We start from the raw sequence: 7574 nt of genomic DNA, 5'->3' as shown, positions 1-7574 counted from the left end.
GCTGACTCCTCTTTCCTGCTTGATTCTTTGTCTTCATCATAATTGAAATGAAAGATGTGTAGTCCTCTGACACATCTTCTATTTCAGTTTCACATTCTGAAAATTCAAGAAACTTCAAGAAGCCCAGTCACTTTCTTTCCAAGCTTCTCAGACTACCATGTCCTGGAGGCCTGAGAACCTACTTGAACATAGTTCAGATTCTTCATCACTTTTCTTCACTTCATAGCCTTCTTCCACTTCTGCAGGTGGGTGATGTGCTTTTTCAGAGAAAGGGTAACATGTGCTCTAAATATTAGCTATATTTTCATTATCTTCTAACCCTGGATCTTCCTGAACATTGATTCTTCCTCCTCATTATACTAGAGGACAATATGTGCTTTGTCCTGCTGGTCATTGCTTTGCACAACATGGTAAAAAAACGGAAGAAAAAAAAAATTAAGACGGACTTTTGCGAGATCTCGCAAAACAAACTCGGGATCTCGCAAAACAAACTCGGGATCTCGCAAAACAAACTCGGGATCTCGCAAAACTTTTGCGAGATCTCGCAAAACAAATTCGGGATCTCGCAAAACTTTTGCGAGATCTCGCAAAAGTTTTAGCCGCATTCTTCCCATTAGCTCGAAGCTAACGGGAGGTCTCGACCTCCCGTTAGGTTCGAGCTAATGGGAGGTCGAGACCTACTACAGCCGGGAGGAACACCGCTTTCCCGGCACATCGTGCCTCGTGCGGCTAAAACGTTTGCGAGATGTATTCTTATAACTGTTACCTTTTTCTTTTACAACTGGCTATTTGTGTTCATGTTTTGTTGTTTTGTATACTTCATCTGTTCGTATGTTGTATACTCATTGTTTGTTAAATAAAGTTAAAAAAAAAAAAAAAAAAAAAAAGGAGGGAAAAAAAAATGGAGGGAAAAAAAAAAAAAAAAGGAGGGAAAAAAAAAGGAGGGAAAAAAAAAAAAAAAACTTTTGCGAGATCCCGAGTTTGTTTTGCGAGATCTCGCAAAACTTTTGCAAGATCCCGAGTTTGTTTTGCGAGATCCCGCAAAAGTTTTGCGAGATCCCGAGTTAGTTTTGCGAGATCCCGAGTTAGTTTTGCGAGATCCCGAGTTAGTTTTGCGAGATCCCGAGTTAGTTTTGCGAGATCCCGAGTTAGTTTTGCGAGATCTCGCAAAACTTTTGCGAGATCCCGAGTTAGTTTTGCGAGATCTTGCAAAGCTTTTGCGAGATCTCGCAAAAGTCCGTCTTAATTTTTTTTTCTCCCATGTCCCCTGCGGGGCTCCATACAATACGAAGCACTTTGATGCGACTGTTGTTGTGATTCGGTGCTGTGTAAATAAACTTTCATTGAATATAGAGCACCTGCCTCCTCATTGTGCTGCCTGTTGTTGTTGTTGTTGTGGTTGTTATGACCTTTGCTTGACCCCACACATCAGTGATCCAAGATCAAAGATGTTTGAAAGCAGTATGTTGTGAAAATACGGCTCTTTGCAACACTTTGTACTTTGGGGTCATTTTTGACCCCTGAGGACCACAGGTGTTATAAAATCCAATAAAAACCCCATAAATAAATCAAATTACTTAAAACTTATTCCAATCACGCATAGTATAGTAATGAATAACTTCTGTTATTTTCAGACCATTTAATGAATAAAAAACACATTTTTGATAGCAAAAGATTTCTTTAGAGGACAAAAATGACCCATGGACAGCACAAGGGTTAAATCACACAATGATGTAAATTTGCTGTTCCACCACATCCCAAAGGTGCTCTATTGGTCTGAGATCAGGTGACTGTGGAGGCTAGTGAACTTATTGTCATGTTCAAGAAACCAAGCCATCACAAGGTGGGTACACTGCGGTCAGAAAGGGAAGGACATGGTCAGCAACAACACTCATTTAAGCTGTGGTGTTTAAATGATGCTCAGTTGGAACTAAGAAGCCAAAAGTGTGCCAAGAAAATGTCCCGCACACCATTACACCACCAGTCTGAACTGTTTATACAAGGCAGTTTGATCTGTGCTTTAATTTATCCTACATTTATATAGTGAAAGATCACACTAACAGGCGCCTCAAGGGGCTTTAACATAACCCTACAATAATTCAGAGAAAACCCCCAAACTCAAAGAACCCGTATGAGCAAGCTCTTTGGCGACAGCGGGAAGGAAAAATTCTCTTTTAACAGGAAGAAATCTCCAGCAACACCAGCACAGGGATGGGCGGCCATGTGCCACAAAGGGTTGGAGGTGAGGGGAGATCAAGCTTTCATTTTGTCTACATCAATTTCTGACCCTACCACCTGAACGCTGGAGCAGAAATCGAGACTCATTAGACTCATTAGACTAGATACTAGATGTAATTATGAGCTGTATCCTCAGTTTCCTTTAACTGACAGGGATGTCATCCAGTGTGGTCTTCTGCTGCTGCATCTGTTTAAAGGCTTTTGATATTGTGCATTCAGAGATTAGCTCTGCATGAGATGGATGAATGGATCCAAGGGGTGCCAAGAAAATACCTTTGTAGTAAAGAGCGATTGTAAGCTTGAAGCAGTCTGGCTGTTTCCTCTGGCATCAACAAGGCATTTCCTCCCAGACTGGATATTTCCTCTTTTTCAGTTCATATTCAAATGGACTACACTCAAATATTCAGCTTGATTTTCATTAGTTTGCTGCCATGTGATTGGCTAATTAGCAGGGGTGCAACGATACACAAAATTCACGGTTCGGTTCGATACTTTGGTGTCACGGTTCGATATTTTTTCGATACAAAAAAATGTTCATGCCTTTTTAATTTGTCATTTATTAAAATTATAAATATATATTTTAACTCAAAAGTACAGTTTTTAAATTTAATGTTACTGAAACAACAAAGTAATAAAAAAATTAATCTATCTGATCGAGAAATCACTCATCTTTGGAAAATAGAGTTTATTACAGAAATGGCTCTTTCCAAAATAAAAGCTATACTATACGCTTCTTCTGGGCTATATTCTCAGCAGCATATTAAACATATCAGGTCCCCATAAGGAGAATCCATTGAATGTAGAAAACATGGACGACGCGACCCCGCCTCCTACCATTGTGCAAAAACGAAGCCAAAATACCCCGCTTGTGGAGGCTGCCATCTTGCAAATTTGGAGCCAGAGTCTGCGCACTAGTGACTTGAGGTGGAGCGACTGTGTAACGCTCCCGCCCACACACCTGCTGGACGTGACCGCAAACACGCCCCTCTACACTTTTTACGTAGCCCGGCTACTGAGTTTTTTTGCTGGTTTACCGCGACTGACGACTCGTTTAATTAAGGTAAATACAACCATGTCACTGTTATAAAAAGACACACAGCTTATCATCTTATAGTTCTAAAATCACTCTGTTGTTAATTCGTTAGTTAGATTAGCCGCTAGCATACGCATTTCATTTAATAATAGAGTCCATATTATATCAACTGCTACATTCACCCTGGAGAGAAACTAGTGAGGGAGACCATCAGGACCAAGCTGGGTTTCCTGGGTCCAGAGGTTTGGAGAAACTTCTTGCCTTTCTTTCATCACAGCTGTCCTGTGCCATAAGTTCTGTTGACCCGCTGTAAGAGGCATCATTTAAGAAACACCAGGAAGACTGAAGCTCATGGCATTGATCAAGCACACTCATGATCTTCACCAGCAACTCCCTCACAGGGAAATCTTCAGCATTCCTCCGTAGGCCCACCCCAGGAGATGGATTAACCCAGCATTTCATGAACACTGTGATGAGACCTTTGGTTTGTGTAATGTTATAAATACTCAGATACTCCCCAGTAGTGATGTGCGATACCACTGATTTCCTTTCCGATCCGGTACCAAGTAATATTCAGGGTGGTATCGACAATACTGATCCGATACCGATACTTTGTACAAAAACGTATTTTATTTATTGTATCTTAAATTATAGCGTCATAATGATTACAGGACATCAGATTACTTGTTCTTATCACTTAATAATGCAGAGTTCATCATATAGAAATACAAAAACTGAAGTTGCGCGCTATTTGAACACCTTGCCTGCCTGCAGCACTAAAGGACTCCGTGAGAGACGTCTGTCTCGCTCTAGCAGCACCTGTCCCTCTCCTCCTCTTCAGTTTGCCTCAACATACGCTCGATATATATTCTGTGATATGATTTACTCTGAGGTGTTTGACAAGGTTAGTGATGTTGCCACAACCATACATGCCAACCCTCCCGATTTTTCCGGGAAAATCCTGAATTTCAGTGCCCCTCCCGAAAATCTCTCGGAGCCACCATTCTTCCAAATTTTTCCCGAGACAACAAAATTGAAAAACCATATCGCAGAATTCATAGCGCGGCCCAGCCAATTCCAGTTTCCAACAATGGCTACTACTACTGCAGCTACTTAGTTTTAATTTTACTCTTATTTCTCTTTCTGGGTTGCAAAAAAACTTTTAACATATTTTCGGGTAAGAATGCAGCTGTGTAAACTTCAAATATCTGAGCCGACCGACACATCGTTTTCAAACCCCCGCGGTCTTTCGCTACTCGGGTTAAGCATGATATATAAAGTCACTTTGATAACTTAAAAATGTTATTGTTTGGCTTTTTCAGTGTTTTATTTTTTTGTGAGTAAATTGGTTTGGCTGAGATTAAAGTTATTAGATTAGATTAAATTAAATTTAACTTTATTAATCCCTCGGGAGGGTTCCTCCGGGGTTTTCACACAGCTGAATAAACGTCAAACAGAAAACTGATTAAACAGAAGTGCGAGATGGTCGAGAGTTTAAGTCAGCGCACGGTTATATTTTAGATAGCAAGGAGCAGACGGCAGTTTCACTCCACCGAGGGAGCTCGTGACGTACTGCCCGGCTTTCTTTAAAACGCGAAGGCTGGGTCCTCAGGTAGAAGCAGCCTCTGAATTTGGACACCCCCGCTGTTTCCGGGCCAGCCAATAATAACGGTGAGATTTAACGTATTTTATCCGATAAATAAACACTGTAAAATGTATTTATCCCCCACACCCACCCAACAGCCCTTTTGAATTTCTCCCTAATTCTGAGGTCTCAAGGTTGGCAAGTATGGCCACAACACCTCACTTCTTTTGCCGCATGTATCGCAAACCACGTCTCAGCTGTTTGTGGAGGTAAAATACGTCCGCACAATTACGCTCAGCCATTGTTGTGAGCGTGCACGCCAAGGGGCTGCGTGACATTTATACAGCCGTATTTCGTACATGACTATGAAAGGCGGAAGAGGAAGTTCCTTTGAATGTAGACAATCCGAATGTTATAGTTTCTTTCCACTGTGTTCCTGTTAATGATGAACTACAAATTTACCCTAAATTACGAAAATATCGATATTTTAAAGTGAGAATCGATTCTAGAACATAAATGACTGGTATCGGAGGAATCGATATTTCAGGATCAATCCGCACATCACTACTCCCCAGAGGCTCCGGACTTTTACATAAAGATATTCAGTCCTGTAGAAAGTTATATATTTAAAAATATGTGATCCTCTCTGGTTACTCTGGTATGAATAACTCTGAATCACTTTATGGTAAATAACACACTATGTGTAAAAAATAAAAATAAAAACTCCAGATGACAAGTTTGTAGTTCAACATACAAGTGACGACCTTTGACCTTCATCAGGTTTTATTTAATTGTGTTAGAGAAAATCTCATATGCTCTTCATCCAGCTGAGTACATCAAGTGTTTAAAACGGAAGCTGTGCAGGTCTGAGATCAGCAGCTTTGTGAAACACCAAACTGAGGTCCTGTTAATGCTGATATATAGTGACACAGTTACATGAGTGATTAATCCTTTTGTTTTTTTGTCTTTAACTTTATCAATAAAACAGCTGCAGCTTTCACTACAGCACATGTGGTACTTTAACCTTTGTACTGTTTTCATCAGTTCATTTTGCAGTTAACATGTGAACATTGGATGATCTGTCTGCTGTCACTCGATGGGGCTGAGGACTGAATCTGAGGGCAGCTCCTGTAATCACAAAGACAACAGAACCATGAAACTCAAATATAAATTTTATCCCTCAATGTTGAAATAAAGCTGATTCTTCTGTCCTCACACACTCAGGATCTGAAGTTCTTCTCTTACATTTTTTTCAGTATTACAGTACACTACAGTACTTTAATCCATAGTTCCTGATTAATGAGGAGGTAATGAAGTACAAGCTTTTAAAAAATGTGTTACTGTCTTTACAGATGTGGCAAGAGACTGAAAACATGCTGTTGTTTGCACATATTTAATATTCAGCTCTGCACAGGAGCTGAAGCAGGGTGCAGCCTGTTGCTTTTACAGTATAATACTTGTAATAAAAGTACAGTAATTAGTGACTGAGCAGCCCGGGGCGTTTCTCTTGATTTCTTTAGTAAATTCATTCACCTGCACAGATTAGCTAAACGAACCCTGACAGCCGAGTGCTCATTTTAGCTAGCTAGGTCTCAGGACCTAGCTAAGGACGGCAGTTACGGATTAGCTTACAAACACGTTTAACTTACCGAAAAAGTGCAGCGGGGCCTCGGGTCCTTCTGTCTGGTAGTCCAGTTTACTGAAGAACACCTCAGGCTGTCAGGTTAACACACTCGGTCGTGTTTTCGTTAGTGATGTGCGGATCGATCCTGAAATATCGATTCCTCCGATACCAATCATTTATGTTCTAGAATCGATTCTCACATTAAAATATCGATATTTTAGTAATTTAGAGTAAATTTGTAGTTTATCATTAACAGGAACACAGTGGAAAGAGACTATAACATTCGGATTGTCTACATTCAAAGGACCTACTTCCTCTTCCGCCTTTCATAGTCATGTGCGAAATACGGCTGTATAAATGTCTCGCAGCCCCTTGGCGTGCGCACTCACAACAATGGCTGAGCGTCGTGTGCGGACTTATTTTACCTCCACAAACAGCTGAGACGTGGTTTGCAATACATGTGGCAAAAAAGGGATACATTTTACAGGGTTTATTTATCGCATAAAATACGTTAAATGTCACCGTTATTATTGGCTGGCCCGGAAACAGCGGGGGTGTCCAAATTCAGAGGCTGCTTCCACCTGAGGACCCGGCCTTCGCGGTCTAAAGAAAGCCGGGTAGTACGTCACGCGCTCCCTCGGTGGAGTGAAACTCTGCCGTCTGCTCCTTGCTATCTAACATATATTCACACAGCTGAATAACATCTGACGTTTATTCAGCTGTGTGAAAAACCGGAGGAACCCTTCCGAGGGATTAATAAAGTTACATTTAATTTAATCTAATCTAATAACTTTAATCTCAGCCGAACCGATTTACTCACGAACAAATAAAACACTGAAAAAGCCAAACAATAACATTTTTAAGTTATCAAAGTGACTTATATATCATGTTTAACCCGAGTAGTGAAAGACCGCGGGTTTTGAAAACGATGTGTCGGTCGGCTCAGATATTTGAAGTTTACACAGCTGCATTCTTACCTGAAAATATGTTAAAAGTTTTTTTGTGACCCAGAAAGAGAAATAAGAGTAATATTAAAACTAAGTAGCTGCCGTCATTGTTGGAAACTGGAATTGGCTGGGCCGCGCTATGAATTC

The 7574-nt window shown here is 40.7% G+C and overlaps 1 long non-coding RNA gene across 1 annotated transcript; it reads left to right on the top strand.

The window, feature by feature from the left end:
• Positions 1–519: 519 nt before the first annotated feature.
• Positions 520–1467, top strand: LOC146521960 (uncharacterized). The gene is made up of 2 exons (XR_014873279.1): positions 520–634; positions 670–1467. It is a non-coding gene; the product is annotated as an uncharacterized LOC146521960 (long non-coding RNA).
• Positions 1468–7574: the final 6107 nt, after the last annotated feature.

Source organism: Neolamprologus multifasciatus, chromosome 3, assembly GCF_963576455.1.
Source record: "Neolamprologus multifasciatus chromosome 3, fNeoMul1.2, whole genome shotgun sequence".
NCBI classification, from domain to species: Eukaryota; Metazoa; Chordata; class Actinopteri; order Cichliformes; family Cichlidae; genus Neolamprologus; species Neolamprologus multifasciatus.
This window is presented reverse-complemented; position numbering and strand designations above follow the sequence as displayed.